At 45.3% G+C, this 21197-nt stretch overlaps 1 protein-coding gene and 3 long non-coding RNA genes across 6 annotated transcripts in view; 3 read left to right on the top strand and 1 right to left on the bottom strand.

The window, feature by feature from the left end:
* Ten-m (Tenascin major) overlaps nt 1-21197 on the top strand; it is a 114820-nt gene that overhangs the window by 36193 nt on the left and 57430 nt on the right. The window lies entirely within an intron of this gene.
* The window catches only part of lncRNA:CR45962 (long non-coding RNA:CR45962), a 59380-nt gene that overhangs the window by 35877 nt on the left and 2306 nt on the right, over nt 1-21197 (top strand). The window lies entirely within an intron of this gene.
* On the top strand, nt 10803-12213 carry lncRNA:CR45965 (long non-coding RNA:CR45965). The gene has a single exon (NR_133307.1). It is a non-coding gene; the product is annotated as a long non-coding RNA:CR45965 (long non-coding RNA).
* lncRNA:CR45964 (long non-coding RNA:CR45964) lies at nt 20171-20970 on the bottom strand. The gene has a single exon (NR_133306.1). It is a non-coding gene; the product is annotated as a long non-coding RNA:CR45964 (long non-coding RNA).

The raw sequence follows: 21197 nt of genomic DNA, 5'->3' as shown, positions 1-21197 counted from the left end.
CGCTGAAGTGCCTCAGAGTATTTGGGTGAATGTGCACCTCTCCTGTGTTTACATGCCTGTAAATAAAATGGCACAAAAAGGTTCCTGCGCTAAAAATGAGCAAACGCTGGATGGCTCACACACAAAAGCAAACACATGCGTGGTAGATTTTTGCAAATTAGTTTTAGTTTCGTGCGGAGCAGCCAAAAAAGAATGAGCCAAAGAATGAGTGGCATACATATGCATCATATAGATGGCAAAAAGGCAGCCACAGCAGCCATGCCCCTACATTCCCCAAAACTGAAGCCTTACCCCCCTCCCCGCCACTCGTCTGGAAATTCTTTTCCCACATTTGGTAAATTAGAATTTCGGTTCTGCCGTGGAAAGGTTTGTGGGGCATGGGACTTTACATTTCGGGCCAGCTGCTGGTATAATATGCAAATATATTTTGATTAATTTAATTTAATTTCGGTTGTGGCCCGCCTTTCAAAGACCAAAAGGACCATTTTTCGAGCGATTCCCTATGATTTCGGGTTGGAACGGTTAGGGGCTGAAAGTCATTTCGCCGCATAGTGCAACTTGGCACATACTCGTATAGCAAACTTTACTGGCGCGCAAAGAGCTTTTAACTCGCCCCACAGCTCTTCTTCCGACATTTCGGTGGTGCAAGCAAGTTGTTCGCCTCAAAAAACTAAATTAGTAAATTATAAGCCGCTCAAAATTAATTGCAAAAAAATATTTACACACAGTCTCTGGGCCACACACACACGCACGCACACTCACTCACGATAGCGTTGAGCACTCGAAACTTCGAAACGACGTCGGCAGCCCAAAATGAAGTTTTAAAATTCTTCCACACACACGCACACAGACAAAGTCAGGCTGTGGGAAAAGTGCAGAAAAGTGCGGGGAAAACGGAGCCAAGGACATGGAGGGAGGGCGGTGGATAGTTTGTTGTATTTACAGCGCAAACCACTTGAAAAAATATTTTTAATTAAATTACGAAATTGCTAAACAGTTGCCCGATGCTGGTTGCCCCATCCCATCTCATGCTATCCCATCTCATCCTATCCCATCCCTGCACCCCTCCCACACTTTGCCGGAGATATTATAGTAAATGCAAAAAGTAGTGAATGCAAAAAAGCTGTGAGTAAGTATGGGGTAAGGAAAGCCGCAAAGCACTGGGAAAATATGGGCACGAGTGGAGTCTGGAAAAGTTGTGTGAGTTCAGTTTGGCCTTTGTGTGCGGAGAAAAGTTTAAATTAAATGTATTCGAATGCATGCGGAAAATGGCTGCTCGGAGGTCCCATCGATAGACCCTTCCTCTTCCTTACCAACGCCTCCTGAATGTGCGAAGAGCACTACTCATCACCAAGAATCATTAGCATTACTAACTGAGTATTAATAATGCACAAATAACCACTTTATGGTATGCATACCATACACACCAAATAGTTATCAAGAGTTATCACAAACAAATTGTACGTTCTTCATGTCGCATCCTCCTCTTCAGTGTCATGCTTTTAACGACTAAAGAATTAGTGTAGCTTAAACGTGGCAATTATTATACGTGCTAAGTAAGTGTAAACAGCAACTGATCCTCCGCCCGCTAGTTGGCGCGCCACCTTTCAACTTTGAATAACCCACTGCTGGACACTTTTGGGACTCCGGAGTGTTTTAGCTTTTGACTTTTGTTGTCTTTTGCACTTTCCATCCAGCTAGTCAGTCCCTACATATTCCGCCGGTAGCCATTCTCCGCAGACTTGCTTTTGTGTCCGCCACTGACGCCATTTTGTTTTGTGCGGCCATTGTCGTGGAGCGGGGATTTTTAGGGGAAAATGGCGTGCGAAATGTAGGTGAATGCACCGGGGGCTCTTTTCTGCCCTCGCCTTTTGTCCGTCGGCATCGCCTTCCGCCACTGCTTGCGGTTACTGTTCAACGCGGTCATTGACTCCACTCGGCCGAAGGCACCTTCTTCCCGAAGCAGCAGTGTCCGCGGAGTCCGGGAGATAGATTTGCGGCTCAGAGGTTAAGCAAGCAGCAAACCAAATCGGCCGCCCCGGGCGATAACAGTCCAATTAATATTGACACACGCGGCTGGGCAATTTTCGTTATTTATGGAGGACAATTTGCATTTGAAATCGCCGCGTTGACACTGAACTGACAAAATTAATTATTTCGCGACGGCAGCCGAGCCCAATTAAAGATAATTTACGTAATTCGGGGGCTTACGGCGTAGCTTTTGACTGTTCAAAATTTGGATGGGTGGGTTCGTTGCCGAACCCCCTTAAAATAAACAGCCTTTTGTTGCCATATTTTCTATGAGTCGCATGTCTGCGAATAACTTAAAATGTGTGCCACATGCGTTTGTTGCAGTTTGGTTTGTTTTGTTTCGCCATGCTTTTTGTTTTTAAAAATATCCCAAACAATGCACAACTTCCGCATTCCGCGAACCCTCCCACGTTCCCTCGTTCCTGGCAAAACGCTGTCTATGAAGATATTTCCGCGTGCTGGGAACTTGAAGAAGACCTGCACTGGTGCCCCAGTCCCCCAATCCCCCAGAATCGCAGCTCCAGAGTCTATTTATTCATTGCGGTTGACATCAAGTGGATGGAATGGAATGGTATGAAATGGGGGTGGCTGCCCCATGTTGCACTTTAAAAGCTGAAGATACAAGATTTTATAATTTTCCATCTGCCGACATATGTAGTTCATTAGTGATCCGCTCAGAGAGCTTGCCGGTCTTCTTTATTTCGCATGTAAAACGTACACAAGATTTGAATTAGAGCTGTCAAATCTTTGTCATACATCACCGAGGGGGGGAGGTCGCCGAGAGGTCATGCCACTCAATCAGAGCTCTGCCAGGAATAACTTTTTAAACCAATATGATGATGAAGATGATGATGACGGTGATGACGGTGACTATACATGAGGCATAGTTAGTCGGTGGTTTTGCAAACACACAGAGAACTGTCCGACCAATTGCGAGTGTCGAAAAAATTGATTGATTAGCACATGGGCTGCCAGGGCCATGCAATATTCATAAGGGTTGCCAGGTTGCCCGGTTGCCCGCTCGCGTGCTGGCTCATTAATATTTAGCCGGCTCAGCTCCGACATAATTAAAACTGACTTTTTCCTAACCACCTCTTCCCAGTTCCCCTGTTCTCCTGCTCCGCCTGACCAGAATGAAGTTGGGTAATGTGTTAAGTTTTTCGTCAACGTCTAATGTCTGACAGTTGCTCGAAATGATGATGACAGTTTAGATGAATTAGTTTGCTCAAGTAATGCGCTTAATTAATCCCTCTTCCTAGTTCCCCTCCTTTTACCCCAGCGATGCCCAATGTGTGTGTATGCGGTGCCGGCTTCGGGTCAATCTCAGCCGGAATGTGTCCCACTTTTGGCGCAGCACTTTTATTGACACTTTGAAGCAGCAGAGACATAAAAATGATATTAGTTTGAGCAGCCAAGTGTCGTAAAAAATGGCGCACTCTGTGTGCGCTTTTATTGTAAAACAGAGGGGGGAGCTGACATTAATAAGTTCTTCTGTCAATGTTAAATTACATTTCCCACTAATATGAAGTGACAATAAACGTGAAAAATATTTTAGAACACCATTTGGGGCCAAAATAAAGTTATGAAATATCATCGTTAACATAGCACGGCATACACCATTTGAAAGTATGAAAATTTTGAAATTCCAGCTTATGCATAGAACCAATTTCGAATTAAAGCATTTTTTGTTATAAATGCTGAAAGGGAAGATCTTAAAATTACATAGAATCTCAATTAGTGGATCATCCCTATCTCCTCCTCGCTTTCTTTATGAACACTTATGTATAACTTGACCCAGATACTCTGGTCACCCCCAAGCAGCTGTTCTTGTTTACTTAACTGCATGTTTCTCTTGCGGCTATTGATATTTATATTAATTTCAATATTAGACTCATTAACATGACTCAAGTGCCATAGCTAAAAGCCCCGGGATGCCAGGCTGCAGGGTGTACGAAGTGGAGTAAGGAGTGGGAGCATTCGTCTATAAATAGGAAGACCATGGTTAGCGCGATATCAGGGTCCAAGTATCGAGAACTATTAGCCAGGGCCAGAATAATTTTCCGAGAATTGAATCAGAAATGCAGAAATAATCTCGGGCAGACAGAAGAAGTTGTAGAGCCGGAGGGGAGGGATGAGCAGCCAAAGTTCTGCGTAATCTACATCAGCGCGGAACAGAGGAGGCGATATGAGAGTACCCCAAGAATATGACAATTGGCGTTCCAGCTCCACATACAAGCGCTTTCGGCATAAATTGAAATCGAAATTGAAAGGAACTCGCAACCAATTTGACGCTGGGCAAGGGCAAAGACCGAAATATGCAGGCGAAATGCGGGGGGCGTGGGTGGTGGCAATTTGAATACAAATTAAAGTAAAAAATAGAAGGCAAAGTCAAGGGGTTTATCCAACGGAAACTGAAGCCCACAAATGAGTGCATCCAGAGATAAGGCGGGTTCAGTCAACACTCCGATGAATGGGATGTATTTTTTGAAAGTCACAATCTCGGTGAAGCGTTTGCCTTGTGAAAAATATTTAATTACAAAGATCACAGATGCTTGTGCGGGGGAAGCTGTGGGGATCGGACAGAACATTGACTTCCTGTAATGCTAGATACAGTGTATTGTCGTTTGTACTTCACCTACTTAGCGAAAAGTTAAAAGTAACTGATATCTATGCGTAAGCTCAAAACTCAAACAAGTATCGATTACACAATGAAAGAAAGCAGGGGAACTTGCTTGTAGTGCGGTAGTGTAGTGCCTTAAATTTAACTCAGCTTCTCGTAGATGTCATACTGAGAACATTTCCTTTTCCTTTTCAGGTACGTACCATATAAACCATATACAATACTTTAAATTGACTGTGCGAAATAGTAAGCTACAAGACTTTAAGCTGAGTTTTCCAAGTAAAAGTCAAACTATAAAATGCATTGAAAACACACCGGGAAAAACAAACACGTCCAAAAAGAAAGACAAACCGAAGCTGGGAGCAAAATGGAAACTCTGTGAAGGTCACCTGAAGGAGGAGGCTGAGTGTGAAATGGGGGGAAAGGTTGAAGGCACCCTTCACCAAGCGATCCAGGTGTAGCAGAAATAAACGTAACGTGTGGGATTTATATTTGTGGCAACAAATTTATTTAGCATTCCCCTCCCCTCTCAAGAGTTGCAAACAGAAAAACTGTACATTTTGGGGTGGCATATAAAAAATAAGAGTACAACGAGAAAAGGAAGCCGTGCACACTCAAAAATTGATTTTCGCTCAATGATACATATCCCGCCACGGATACGTGGGATACGTGAGGTCGTGTATACTGGGGAAAAGAGATGTTTGCACATTTTCCCAAAACACGCTTTTTAAATTGTCCGGCCAACATATTTGAACTGCGGTTTAATTAGTTAGTTGGCCAACAAACAAGCCGGCGCACAAACAGTTAGTGGAATCGCAAATATTCACATTATTTCTATTTTTCCGAATTACTGAAAATGTTTTCGGTTTCCCATTGTTGTTGATTGACTCACATCCGTTCTTTGTACGGAGCTCACACACAGAGATGACTGATTTCAAACAGCTGCGTTCGGCATCCGTATCCGTTTTCGTGCGATTAGAGTGTGGGTGGCACAGCTAATCGAGCTACCAAAAATCCACACTACTGCCTCAGTTATCAGTTTTCGCGTTCGACTAAATCCCCCTCGGAATTGGGAGCAACAACATCTAAGAGTCAAAGCTCGGCGTCGTAGCTCGAATATAGTTAGTATAAGTTGCTGGGATCAAGCGGATCAATGTCAAGCTAATTGGGCCATGGAGAGCATGTAATCAGTAGCCGACTCTCTATTTCATATGCATATTTCACGTTCATACACCCCGAATACTCCGAGCAACCAATAAATAAAACTTCCGCAGGGTAAGGGAGCGATCTGTGCTCTTTCGAAACCAAGCATTTGTTCAGATTATTTGGACGTTCAATTAATAATACAAGTAAATGTGCGCACAGCTTAGCGCAAAACACATTCCCTCTAATGACGCTTCAAGAAACTAGCCCCCGACGACTATGGACGATGACAAGGGTTGTTTGGAGGAGGTCGCGAAGATGGGCCACTTAGCAATGGCAACTAAACTAAAACTGAAAACCAAACAAAACGATAACTAAAACATGCAATTTACAGGCAAGAACCTCGCAGCGCACCAATGCCCTGTCATGAATCGCATTTAAATTCGCTTAAAGAATTCTCTTAAAAGCCATGACCAGGCAGAAAAGTTGGGGAAACGGGGCAGCCACATGTATGTAGGTGTAGTGGCCGCCGTGTTGAAAGCAAGAGATTTACAAGATTTACACACGCACTCACTCACTCACTCGCACTGAGCTGGCCCCATGTTAAATAATAAATAGCCACAGAAAGCCAGGGAGAAGGCCTGACAAAAAGAAACAGCTCATACATATGAAAAATTACGGCGGCATGCCAGAGCGTGACGCGGCATAAAAATCTCAGAAGCGGCAGACAGTAGTTTGGAACTCGGGCTTTGAGCGACGGTCTATCCCTAATAATTGGTTATGCCAGACCTACAATTAAGTCCTTTAAAATGTGGCGCTGTGGAGACATTACCAGCACTAAACTGTACTGCAAGGCGGACCAAAGAAAGCGGACTTGTTGGTAACCAACTGGGACGAGGGCAGTCTTCTGGGAACGCGACTTTCAGGCCAAGTCCGATCAGAAGCATTTGAAGTCCAGGTCCGTATCCAGCGCGGGCAATTTCACGGTTGAGCGGGTCATATGGCGCAGGCGCCGCCGTCGCAGCTCAGTGATAATTGAACCAAATGGGGACAAATGACCCAAAAGGGCTGTAAAATGAATTTCGGGTGACGCTCCGAAGAGGAAGACGTGGTCGAACAGATAATCCAGGACGGTGAACGGAAGCCGGGGAACGTAAAACGTTTTCCGGTTACTTACGAAAATTATAGGTTACATAAAAAGCCAGCACAACTGAAGACGCCTCCAGGAAAACCCTATACGGTAAGGGCGGAGATGAAGGCGGGTAGGGGCAGACAGTTCGTCAACTATCCCTCGCCTGGATATTTATTTATTTATTTGTTTGTTCAGTTTGCTGGGTTCCTTTGTGTTGCCCTGCATTGTTGGTTTTGACTATTTTATTAGCCGTAAAGTAGTAAAAGAGGTTTAGGTGCGAGACGCTCCTCGTTTTCGTTTTCGTTGTTGTCGTTGTCGTTGACGTTGCGTGGGGTCAAGTGTTAAGTGAAACCTAGCGCAGCGCGACACTACGTCCAAGGCACTCTTGGGCAAACAATGGTCTACACATTGAGTACGCAGCTTAGCCCAGTTTTTGTGGTCGGAGGCTTAAATATAGCCGCAAAGCCGCGTAGGATCCATGGGTCTGTGGAAACTGCTCCACTTTTATCACACGCAACCATCGACGGCGGGTTTATTGTGGGTGTTGACCGGGATAGATATGTTTTGCCGAGATAATAGCTTACGTAGAGTGGTTCGACAACCCCTTCCGTTTTGTCAGCTAATGAAACGCGACATGCGAGCAACTGATGCGATCTGATTAACCGACTTGCGTTTTTCCAGCCAACGGGAGATGTGACTTGGACAAAGGGGTAGTCTGACTAGAAGCAAGACGACCGGTCGAAGATTGACCCTAGGTTCTGGAGGATATTTTTGGTCAGACTAAATAGTCAGGAAAGTAATACCCCATGAGCAACTGAATCCGGGCAACGACGGGACTAAACACAGCTGTAACCACAGCGAATGCCGTAACGCATTGTCCACGCCATTACCAATGTGGAATATCCTGCGATTCACGGTATGCGATAAACCATATAATACGGCTACACGGCGTATGAATCGACTGCATAATGGGATACTAATAAACCAGTAATACGATAGGGCCGCCGATGTCTATCGGGACTCTACACGTCGTCGACTGCGAGACGGCATTATTTATGCCTAACTAAGCCTGCTGTCGTGGCAGTGGATGATGGTGGTGGGCGGTGGGTTGTGGGCGGTAGGCAGTGGACAGTAAACAGTGGGCGGGGCACAATGTTCCGGATATGCGTGTAATTAGCCACAGTAGTTATGGCAGCCGCAATATAACTGGCCAGTAGATATGTCATGCCAACACCACACCCCTTCCCACCAGATACTCACTCCCGCTCATGTGCGTTTTCTGGGAAGGAGTGTAATTGAATACCTCGCTTGCTTCATCGGTCGCGTCCTCAGTGTTGGCTGCACACATCGTTGAACCCTCCCGCAGCTCCTGGAAATCGGTCAAGCTGTCAATCAGATAGCGGTCCCCATCCTCATCACGTCCACAAGAAAACTTCCTCTGCGGTTTCCCGCTTCCACACGTGCGAAGCGGTGTTTGAGTTTTGAGTTTCCTTGTCATGCATTTTTCATGCTCTTCGATTGCCCGCCACATGAATGGAAAGCGTTATCCTAGCCGCCGACCCGGGGCCTCAAATAAGTACGTGGGTATAAATATATATCTTGCCCTGGCCAGGGAGGGGACATTTATTGTTAACAAATTGTTGCGTGTGTCTGTTTAATTCAATTTAATTGGTAATGACAACAACGGGACTGGTAACGCGAACTATAATCAGAAGGAGAAAGGGTTGTCGTCGTCGTGGGTTGGCGACTTTCAAATGACTTTTTTATGGGTGGAAATGGATATGTTTAGACTTTTGTGCTGCGCTGGATATTCCCAAGTAATGCATTTTTAATCGCCATTACATTCTCACATTCTTTTTGATACAGCTTTCTCCCGTCCCAAAAAGAGCTTTTGGGAGTTTCGGGGAATTTGAACAATTTAATGACACTGAATGCTTGGCTCTGCAGCATCTCCCAATGTTGTTCTTGGCGATGTTGTTCCAAAGACAACGACATAAACTAGACAAGAGACAGGGGAAATGGGAAAACAATTGTTTAGGCAGAAGAATACATAAAGAACAGGGAAAGCATGTCATTAACAGGCACACAATTCAGAGAGCGATTTCGATTTAGGGACCGAAGATCAACATACTCGTATGTATGAAGTGACATTTCTGTTTTTCCTGATCCCCGAGGGATCGATCGTCAAAAAGTTCCCCATCAAATGCTGTTTTAACAGCTTGAGTACCGGGTTGGGGGCTCCGATTGTTTTCACAGTTGCATTCGACATTTTGACTTTATCACGTATGAAGGGAACTTTTGTTTTAATGCCCTTAATTTGCTCTCTATGGCTTAAAAGTTGGCCCCTCGCATATTCAATTTTGCAGTCTGCCAACAGATTTTCACGTGCGGAGGAGCTTAAAATCAGACAAAACTTTTCCCGATTAGGTGGCCATTAGCACAGCACCTCGCTCCGCCACCGCATCGTCCACATGGTAAAAAGTTGGGACATTAATCACGTTGCATTTTTTTGGAATTGGATTGCCATTGGAGGAATTTCGGTTCCGAACGGACTTCGACTTTCGATAGCCCAAAGTTGTCCGTGCTTCATTTGCATATCGCATCCGAAGTTGTCAGCCCCGAGTCCACCCACAGTCGGTCAGAGTTTCATTCCGGGCAGCGCAAAAGTCACATTGGATTAAAAAACTAAATTGTTCGACTTCTTTTTGTTGCCTTCGCAGTTTGTCTTAGACCCCCCCACCCCCCCCCTTTCAACCATCACAGCCATATTTTCTATATCTGTCCCTGTTCTGCTAAAAAAAGGAATAAAAATCAATTTAAAGTTTTACTGCATAAATTTGCACAGCAGTTTTTGTAAGCAAGATTGGGTCTGTGCTAGGGGATTGAAATTCGGGTTGGATTGGACCGTGGCCAGCAGAGAAAGTTCTTTGAAGTTTTCGACGTACCGATGCTGCATTTTTATATCCTATATAAGAAGTTAAAGGGTGGAGGTGAGGGTCACCTAACCGTATATTATCTATCCTTGGACGTCGTCAAGTATATTTTAATAACGAGAGATAGTTAATTTTTATTAAACATAGAATAACATTTTGATTAGGTTCTTGATAACTGCTAAGAAGGACTGCTGAAGCGTTTAATGCGCTTGAAATTTTTCTACAAACACAGACAAATATTTTTTAATTAAACCTCAAGCAATTACAAGCTGTGGGACTCCAACGGCGTAGCGCAAAGGGGGGAATTCGAATTTGGCCTGAGGTGAGATGGGGATGTGTTTTGCGGCAGGGGAAGATGACACCTCTCACAGTTTACACTCGAAATGACAGGCAAAGAGGGACAATTTTTGGCAGTCGGGGTGCATGGGGTGTGGGGTCTTCTGCCACATGCCACTGTGGCTTTGTGCGGCACTAATTGATGTACCAGGCGTAGCTCTCTATCCGCCCCATGCAGCCGAAGAAGAGCAAGCTGCAGCAGCTGTCTATGAAGTGGAACAAGAAGACCAGGAGGCGGCGGCAGAGGAGCCTGGCACAATTTTCTAATTATACGCAAAATTTTATGCCAACAAAAGCTGCACACGCACACGCACATACACATATACAGATACGGACTTAGAAGCGCCCGAACTGGAGGCGGGATTTGGGCGGGGCGGTTCCACGACAAAACTATGGGCGTTGGGTGGCGCCGAGTTTTATGCAACATTTTTCGGATGCAGCAGACGCAGCAGGAGCAGATGTTGCAGTGGCAACAATAACGAGAGTCCCGACCATTTTTGCAGCTGTGCAGCGGCTCCTCCAACCCCTTTTAACCGCAAAGCTTCTGAGTTTGTGTGCGTGCGGTCTAAATTTTACATTAGTTCGATTTTCATTTCATTTGCTGCCAGAACATTTTTGGCATCCAATTTTCAGAGCCAGAGCCAGCAAAACCCGCTTGTTCTCCCCCAGTTTTCCACTCGCTCCGTGCTTTTTAGCTTTTGCTTTCCCATATGTTGGCCAAATACCAGTCGAGTCTTCTTCTCAAAATGAAAACGTCAGAACTCATTCATAATATATGATATGTGCACATCAAATCCCCGAGAGCAACAGAATTGTCTAACAAAAACTGACAAATTACAATTAATTGCTGCCCTAATGAAGGTTGAACCGCATGAAGCGAATGAAGCGACTGACTGAAAGACAAACAAACGGGTTATAAAGCGCGATGGAGCATCACGGGAAAAAGAAAAACAGAAAAACCCAAAGCCCCAAAGAACTGAGGCTTTCAGTCGGACTCTGACTGAGAATTGGGCGTGCCGAGGCGGAAGACAGACTGCGACCTACTCGTACTACAAAAACCCGAAACGCAAATTGAATTTGGTGAGAAAGGCAAAGAGAAAAAGGCCACAACAAAAAATTGGACGCTTCATTAGGTTTTGAACTGTTTGCGCTTGAGATGACACCGGGCGAGAGAATGTCGGATTGGAGACAGAACCGCAAATAATCGGTATGCATGAAAGCCAAGAACATGGCATAAAGATAGAATATCTTTAAGATACACTTCAATCACTCGAAGCATATCGTTGAACTAGATTCCCCCAGCTGGCTACTGAATTGAGCTTTGAACGGACTCCGGGCAACTAAAAGTTGATTTTCAAGTTAATTATCGGCTAGCATCTGCGCTCAGCTCTATGTTGCAAATAGCCACGGAGATGGGAATGTTGCAGCATCGCAGCTTTGATGTTTTAATTGAGTTTCCTCCGACGGCAGCTGAGCTCCAGTCGATTCACTTGAAATCTTCAAGGAAAAGTTGCACAAGTTAAATAATTGCATTACACTAAACGGTACAACTTGGCCAAATGAGGGGCTGATTGGCACGGTGATCGCGCGGGGTTGACTGCCCGAGTCCCAAATCCCGGCCAAAACCATAACAATGGCTTGCATTTCGATGCTGCTATTGCCTTTGCAATGTACAGTGAACAATAAAAATTAACTGGAGCATCAATAACAATGCAAAAGCCATAAAATTGGTGCTAACAATGTAGAGCATCGCGGTGGCGCCCAGCCATTCTATTCCGCAAAATATATTGCAGTTTTGTAACTGATAAGAGAGTCGAAAGGAGCAGGCGGAGCTGGACGAGGAGCGAGGCACTGGTGTGGATTCGTGTGCATTCAAAATTCGGATGTTGGTTTTCTGATTCTAGTTTTTATTTTCGCTGGGGTGTCATAAAAATTGATGGATGCCCCGGACCCCTCAGCAAACCACCCCTTCCGAGCCGGTACATTGGAAATTGATGAGTGCAAAAATTTGAGATAATAAAATTTATATTTTACTAGCTGCAATTTGTTGTTTGCAATACCTAACTGGAACAACTCGAACAGAGCTAAAACACAAGCGATAAATAAGAGGCAAAATGACAAGTATTTATTGAGCAATCGATACGGGTTTTCCTTGATTAAAAATCGGAATCGTAACTATTTCTAGACAGACAGACACCCATGCACACAAAATTGTTTCTTTCGATGGTATCCAGCTTTTTTGTCCAGCTTGGAAATTACAGAAAGAAATTGTCGAATAAAGAACGTCAAGGACATCAAATCGCAGCAATTGAACTGTAAGGAAGCACTGCCAACAAAATGACGATTGCAGTTCCCGTTTTTTCTTCATCTTGCCCGTTTTTGCCGCTCATTCCTGTGTCATTTCTCTTGGCATTTCTCCTCGTTTTTTTCGGTTACTTCACTTGTCATAACGACAAAGTCCAATGGTCCAAGAGAGACGAAGGGTCCAAGTGCTATCGCTTTTCTCCTGTCATTGGGCGAATAGTAGTCCATAGTAGTCCTTTTGGCCTTCCAATCAATTGCAGAGAAATCCTTGAGAGGGTTCGCTGAACTGTTCGCAGAATACGGGAATGCGGCCGAGTGAGTATGTGACTTCTTCTCACCCAATATTTGCATAATTTTTCTATGATTTCGGCCCGCCCCCTTTGGAGTGTGATTTTTATGGCCTGTTATTACTTGCCCAGCAAATGCAGTGGAAAAACCACGCGGCGGTGGCAACCCTCTCCTCCTGCTGGCGATAATTTATGCAATTTTCAGTTTGTTTTGGCTTTCTGAAAAGGACTTTGCAGCCAAATCCGTTTTCGATGGCTGCGCCTAAAGTGCGGCAAGGGCAGCCAAGGGAGGTAGACAACAGACAGCAAAGTCGTAAACATTATTTCTAAAAATTGCTTTTGTCGCATTTCCTCGACATATTTGGCAGCAGTTCAAGACGCCAGAGCTGCTCTGGCGAACAATTCCCACCACTTAGGAGGACATAAACCCCTCTTGAAGCCATTCGACCGACCGTTTGACTAACCAAATTATTCTGTTTGCTTATTCTAATTGCAGGTACGTTCAATGCGGCAAATGTCCTGGATCGTGAGCCCTGAATCAAGCCATCCGTGAATCGACCTCGGAATGCCGGGGCTTATCGCTATGTGACCTCTTGACTGGACGCACATACACATTAGCGGGGCATCAGTAGCCGTTGGGTTCATAATTTCAATTGTCTTAAGCTGCTTTTGCAATTAGTCACCTAGTCGCCAGCGAGGGTCCTGCAGCAGAACTATCGACCGGTTCAAGCTCCAACGACTGCCCACAAACACACAGCTTGAGACAATGAGGAGAGGGGAATGAGGATTGGGAAAGGGTTTTAGTTGGCAGACAATGAGCTAAGTCCACTAACTAACTGACGAAATTATAAACTAAACAATGCCCCGGGTCATTCAGGGCAGCAAGGAGCTGGTGATAATTTAACACGTCCGAGTCCAGATCTGACCTCAAGCTGCAGTCCGAGGCACGTCGCATGTCTCATCATAATCAAGTGATGCCAGCCAGCGGCATAAATGTCAACGATTTGGTAATGGAAACGAAGCTTCTACTCTGGGATTCGGTGGCAGAGTGGCGAAGGGAGCGTGGCAAATTCCTGGCTGGTCCTTGAGCGCGACTCCCCCGTCCATCCACCATTGGTTGCCATTTGTTTTGGTTGGCAGGAACCAGAAGAAATGCGGAACGGGGAAAAAACTCGAAGACAAATATTTGAGAAATTGCACAAGAAAATAAGAGCTGTTAATATCGGGGCAGGGATGTATGGGAGTCTGAACCCAAACCCATAGATGGACCATCATCATCCACCACTTTCGGATATCGATTTTGCAGCCACAAAGAGGGAAAGGAATATCTTCAGATGAGCTGGGGAAGCTGATTCCCAGCCAGTCTCTGAATAGCGGTTTATTTAGCAACTTTTTGTTGCCTTCATATTTACTTAATACATTTTGTTGAATTTATACCAGGCAGCAACCACCACCCCAAAGAAGCGCCCACTCATAACTAACACATTTGTTTGGGAATTTCCTTTTCAATCAATTCGTGTGTGTGTATCGTGTGCTTGTGTTTGCATTTATTACTCGCTTTCATTGGCATTTATTTTGGCCACCCCTCGCCTAAAGTCAGCGGGGGGGTTAAGTGCTCTGGGCGTTTCTGTCAAAGGCAGCGGGGTGCGGCATTGTCGTTCCCATTCTTAAAGCAATGTCCTCAAGGGGGTCCTTGAAGCGGGCGAAATGGAAAAGCATCTTGGCAAGAGAAACTTAAAATTAAAGAACCTCTGCGAAATCCTTTAAGGACTTTCTCCCCCTCCGGTCTCTCCTTAAAGCCATCCCCAGTCTCAGCTGTTGGCCTTAACGCAATCTCGTTCTGCCTTCTCTGCACCTCACTGATTACGGCTTTCTCCTTTTCCCACTCCCGATTCTCCCTTTGGCCTTCAATTTTCTTTCTGCTTTTGCTTATTTGGCCAACTAAATCGACTTTGCCTTTGTGCCCTGCACACAATATGGAGTTCTGTAAGCGCAGATAAGTACATACATGTATGTACATGTATGTACATATATGGTGGGCACATACACACATGCATACCACATTCCATAGGGGAGATCCACACCCATACACTTACGATTTCAATTTGTTCGCTTTAATAATTCACAATTCAATAAATGCTAACAAATTGACATTGTCCAAAGGCCCAAAGAAAGAACGAAAAAGTTTCTATGGATTTCTGTGGGCTCCGTTTATGGCAGCCAACAACAACCCCGTAATCATATGAGAGGCGGCAGTGGGATCCGTATGGGGTTTCTGGGGGGATGGGGCTCGGAAAACCTACCAATTACGTATCCGAGGAATTAACTTGAGCGACTTTTATGTCAATTCAATACATTTCATTTACTCCACGAAATCTTATGCAGTCAAAGGAAAATGGGCAAGAGGGTGGTTGGATTGGGATCGGTTGGGTTGGGATTTTATGGGTAGGTACGAATATGAGGGGGATTTGCCTCATCGCAATCGCATTTCAGCATATTTTCAACGTAATTTTTGCGCACATTCTCGGTAAAATTAATTTGTAATTTTAGTGACTTCGAATCCTGAGCGCCAGACCCCGCTGCCTGTTGTTGCTTCATCTTTTCGCATATCCTGCGGCGGTGCTGACAAATTATGTGCAAATAAATTGCTTTTTGTTAAGTGGCTTTGCATAAGAAGTTAGAATTTGTGGTTTCCCTTCGCTCCCCGAATACATGAGCCCTGCTTGAGGGAGTTTCCCTGCGAGTCCTGGGTGTCTGTCCGTGCTCGGTTGTCGATGCGGACTTGGATGGCTTGGCATTATTTGATCGCACATGAATATTTAAGCTGGCAAATATTGCCTGCTGAGATACAAGGATACTTACCCACGCCACTGCCTCACTTGAGTCACATTCAATTTATTGCTATTAATAGTTCAGCCTTATGCATATCGTATGCTTTTTATCGTCCCTTTCGCTCAAATATTACTCATTTTTGGCAGTCATTATCCTTGTGGTCCCTTCTCAGATTGACAATTATCACGTAAATAAATGTGAGCCAAGCAAAGGCTAATTAAAGTTGAGAATGATGGGCTATGCCGGTTGAGGGCTGATGACAATGGCTGGCAAATGTTTTGGAAAAATAAATGACAATCTAGGAGAGCTGGTGATACCGCTCAGCGAAGGTTATTTTATCGATTTTTCTCCATGGGAGCTTCGATTGATTAGCAGGCGCTTTACACCTGTAATCTATCAAAGTTCCCGGTAATTTGCCATGAAATTTACACTCGTTACCATAACAAACAACTCTGATCTGACCCCAAATCGGCTTAAATGGCGCTATTCCCTCCGTCGCTCAGGCCACATTTTAATTAATAAAACTCGTTACAAGCGAATTTTCTATGCCTCGCACCCAGAACCCGCTCATTAAAAGACATAGGCCAGACGAATAAGCATTCGACAAAAATTGTTTAAACAATAGAACAAGGTGGGCTGAGAGGCGGTCAAAAGCCGTTTCCTTTTACGAATTCTTCGTAGAACACGGGTCGAGAAGGAGAACAGAGTTCCACATAATTAATTACTGTGGCCAAGCGTTACAGCCACTTCTTGAGGAGCGAGAGAGCATTGAACGGTTTCCAAGACAGCCGCTACCTGTGAGCCGAACCCAAGTGATGGTAAAGATGGCAGAGAACCCCCTGCCTGTGGCGAGTCATTTATATTAATTTTAATAACATTGTTAAGACCAAACACGCTTGCGACTTGGCCGAATCTCCAGCTTCGCGTAGAGTGTTAACGACGAAACACTTTGCGATCTATGAATTTTTGAGCAGCCAATCAACCGGGACTATCCATAATGTATCGATAATTCTTGTACATGCCGCATATTAAAAACAAATTAGCGTTTTGTACTCCTCACCCAGCAGCATTTGTTTCGACCAACAGGGGAGGCTGGCTGAAAATATTTTATACGCCAGCTCTCGTACATCTGATATGGAATGCAAGTTTTGGTTGCGTGTTGAAACGATTACATTATGGGAAAGCTAAATTTGATAAATTTTGTGAGTTTGGCAGTGCCATTAGCATGAAAATGGTTTTTAATTGACACATAATCGACCCCAAAGAGCCGGTTAGTTACAGTCCGCGGGCAGTTGATTGGCCTCGACAATGAGGTTCCGCCGAGGTTCCGTGGCCATCTCAATAATCTACAATAATGGCATTTGTTATCCAATGTTGCATTTGTGCAAAACTCTCCACCTGTCTCACATTTAACTTTGACATGGCCTTGGCTAAGCTGCAGGAGAGGGCAGAGTAGTTCCCCAACTGACACTAACAGCAATCGAAAGTTTGTCATATTAATTACTTTCTTGTTCCATTGCGATAATGACCAGGCCAGCGGGAGTGAAAGGCCATGACCCACGGCCGGACACGGACAAGATGACTCAGAAAGGAGCTGACCAATCGTGGCGCGTCACGTGCCCACCGCTGGCCGCCCCGCCCACTTGGCAACTATACGCGGCGTACTTAGTAGTACTCTTCCCCCAACCGGCGAAGGGGAAACCTCAACTTGAATCAGCATGCCAATGGAGAAGGCCGGACCCTGCTCTGTGGCGGTAATTAATCATCATTAGATTTTCGTAAACGGAGCGGATTTTAAGCGGGATTTGCAGCTCAGACGGAGACAGGCGAAGACGACGTCGTGAAGATAGCTGAGGGAGGACTCTATCAGGGGTTCTTCTCCTTCTGAACATGCTCATTTAGTAATGATTTCTCTGTAGCCCAGTGTCCAAGGTTTTTCTCCTGCTTCAGTAGCACCATTTATCCTGGATGCTTGCGCATTGACAGCTCGGGTCTGCTTATCTGTCCTGGATTTGACATTTAGCATTAAAAACGCTTTAATAATAACGCAATAATAATAAGGATGCCTCTATCTGGCTGTCTGTAGCCATCTCCGCGGCAGTGGGGCCTTGGCCACCCGCAGCCGGCTCTCAACTAGATATTTATCAATTCATCAATCAACAGGCCGACAGATGGGTGGCAGTGGCAAGGACTTGCGAAAACTTTTCATCATTTCATTCGGGTAGACTACAATTATCCGAAAAAGCTCAAGTTCATCCGGAAAAGGGGAGAGGGTGGGTGCTCCGGAAAGCCCTTCAAGTATCATCAATCTTCCTTAGCCGCGTAAGCAAAAATGGCCGACAGGAAACAAAACTTATCAATTACAATGGACATTACGCCGAGACCCAAGACACACTCGTACAAATCCCTCAAATGCATGTCATATTTAAAAAGCCAATGGTCAGGCCGAAAGCTTCTGGCGCCCTAGCCATGTCATAGACTCTGCCGCGGAAGGAATGAATGTGGTTAGCAGTATCCAGACCTCTTTGTGTGCTGCATTTGAGTTATGACTTAAGCTGACATTTCATTAGTGAGCATTAAGTGTTCTGCGAATGAGTTCAACAACAGCGGCGCTGTCATCATCGTTGGCCAGAGGACAGAGAAGGGGGCATCGGTGGAGTCAAAGTGGAGCGGAGTGCTTCAGAATCTGTTGGTTCCGCTGGCTCTTATCCAGAGATGCCCTTGGTTTAATTAGTCGCTGTCCGGCTGGCCATAATGCGGCATTCACACGAAACCGTTGACCCAGTTTGGCGCATCTTCCCATCCTGCGCTGCCTCAGCCGCTCTATTAATTAAACTCGTTATTTATCAAGAGCGAAGGGCTTGAGCCCCGGTCCGTTCGACCTAGCTGAACAAATTCGTTTATCGATCTCCGACCCATTCACTTAAGCCGCAGGAATTAATCGCGGAGTAGTGCGTGCACTTATCAGAACGTCGATCTTGACTCCGACTAACAACAATCGGTGAATCGGAACGGGTATACGAGTCTAACGAGTATAAAAATAAAAATAAAATTTAAATTCAAAAGAAATAAGCCTGGGCCAGGTCCTGCTCAAGTGGGCCACTGGAGTGGTTGGCACCGCCACTTGGATCTGAATGGAGCTGACCACGTAACGACTCAATGGCTACCAGACTGACTGACTGACTGGCTGACTGAATGAATGAATGTGGGAATGAACGAATGAACGATTTGCATGCACACAGAACATTTGCGCAAAACCGAGAAGCAAAAAATGTGCAGAGCCACGAAGAGCGGAGGATTGGGTTGAGTGGGTTGGAACGGAAAGAAGGAAATACTCGACTCTACTGCAGGTCAATTAATTAAGGCTAAATTAAGTGCAGCTGTGTAGTGGTCGAGTGAAGGATCTCCGCCTCCGGCTCCTGCTCCTGCCCCAGCTGGTGCTGCTTAGCGATTCGAGTGGCAAGATTATAAGCTCTGAACAAGCCCAAGCAAAGCATAAGGCATAAATCCTGGACCCCCGGGCTCCTGAGTCTCGTAGCTGCTCGGAATCGGTTTAGTTCGTAGACCGGAAGTCGGGCAACAAAAGTGCACTGAAAGTGGTAAACACTGCCAAGCCTTTCTGGCTCCTGGAGTCCTGGCATATGCAGATAAGCCGGACAGCATTTGTATTAGTCAGTTTCGCTTGGCTCCAGTCCTGAGTCGACCCATCGGAACTGTTTTGGATACAAATGAACTCTCAAATAGACAGAGAGGTATGGACAAGAAATGCAGGTTATCCCAATCTCGGCTGCATTCTCTATAAAAAGTAGCCGTAGTTTTTCGACGAAGTCAATGAGATCGCACCTCATAAAGATCAATTTGAGCGAACAATGACTGCAGTAAACATAATGATAACTCAACAACGGCAGATAACGACAACCACAATAAAACTCAATAAGCAAATAAAGTAGCCTCGGTAGAAGGGGAAACGCGTCAAATTTGCATGCATTCTGAAGATGAAATGGAGTGGGAGTGGTAGTGGGAGTGGGCTACACATTGTGATCGCGGAGCAACTGGACAATTGACTTGCCCCGTGGCATTGTAGGTGTAGCTGCGGTACCAGCTAAAGGAGAATGAGCTGCAGGTTGCAGCAGGAAAGATGTCCGCAATTTGTTTGCAGCGATAAATTAAAGCGAACTAACTAACCGCAGCAGCACGGAGGAGCTGCAACTGCAACAAGATAATGGCAAATGAAGCCGTAGGAGTTGCATGACGGCGTTCTCCTCGTTTCCCCTCCTGCAACTTGTTGCGCATTCAAATGAGAACGGAGCTGACCACGTGACACGGCATCGGGCTACTCCAGAATGCTCAACTCGAATGGCTTATCTATCACGATCTCCGCACGCCGGCATCTTTTTCGGGAATCGAAATGGGGATGGTAATGGCGATGCGGTGGAAGGGGAACGGTAACGAGAGCCCACACGGGGCACGTTCATTCAAATTGCTGCTCCTCTCGGCATGGTCATTGTTTGAAGCTCCGATTCGTCCGCTGCGCCTGCGCAGTAATTTATTTCATTTATATTTCGCAGTCCGCCTCGCATGCTGCGTTTTTATTATCATTGCATAAGCAAAAAATGTGAATACGCCTCGATTGTTGGACTCCCAGCTCATCTGGCAACTGAAACTCGCGACTTTCGAAGCCAGAAAGCCATTAGCCGGGGACCTCAACTCGTGTTCCTTGTAGCCCGCTTCCAGTTCCTTGTCTGACATGTGCTTGCGGCTACTGTACACGACAGCAGGCTGAGGATGGGAATGGAGGTGGGCTTGGGAAAGAGGAGCATATTCAGGTGCTTCCTACACAGAATTGAGCCAGCATTTGAGCATTTTTTCCGATGCCTGAAAAAGGGATTCTCTGTTCTGTTCTGACGAGGCCTGCTTTAGATGTTCGGGAGGAGCAGCTTTTGATGGTTTTTCTGGGCGGCCACCAGGTTGAGGTGCACCTTATGCAACATTCGAGAGGCTAATAAGTCTGCCGTGGCACCTGCTGTGAGCCCAATCGGGGGAAACTGCATTTTTATCAAATAATTCAGTCAAATTTCTCCCCAGCAATAGCATCTGCATATCAATTCGAAATCCAGTTCACAGTTTCACGCTGCGCGACCCACAGATTACAGTATAAATAAACGATAATTGGCCAGTGGAGCCAGGGAAATAGAGACAAATGTTGTGCGGCAAGTGTCAGGCATCATGACAGTTGACATGTTTCACGAATCTTTGGTATCGATGGGGCATCTTGTTGGCTGCAGCTAATTTCTTCTCACTTCTCGCATTATGTAATCCGGGCTGGTTTCCATTTTCTATGATTAGCATCACAATGGCGGCAGAAGAGTTATGAAAGCTGTAAGCAATCATTAGGAAATTAAATTAATTTGAGCCATATTCGATGGACAATGAAACAAAAGTTCGAGTCTTGGATGATTTCAAAATTTTTCAATAATTTTGTTTTTTGTTTCGCTCTTGACATTTAATTTTTCTAGCCTGTGATTCCTGGTGTCACTTGGCCATAACATTTGCTGGCAAAAACAGAATTCGCCTGCTAA

Source organism: Drosophila melanogaster, chromosome 3L (genome assembly GCF_000001215.4).
Source record: "Drosophila melanogaster chromosome 3L".
NCBI lineage: Eukaryota > Metazoa > Arthropoda > Insecta > Diptera > Drosophilidae > Drosophila > Drosophila melanogaster.
The sequence above is the reverse complement of the archived record's forward strand: the minus strand, read 5'-3'. Positions and strand labels throughout refer to the sequence as shown.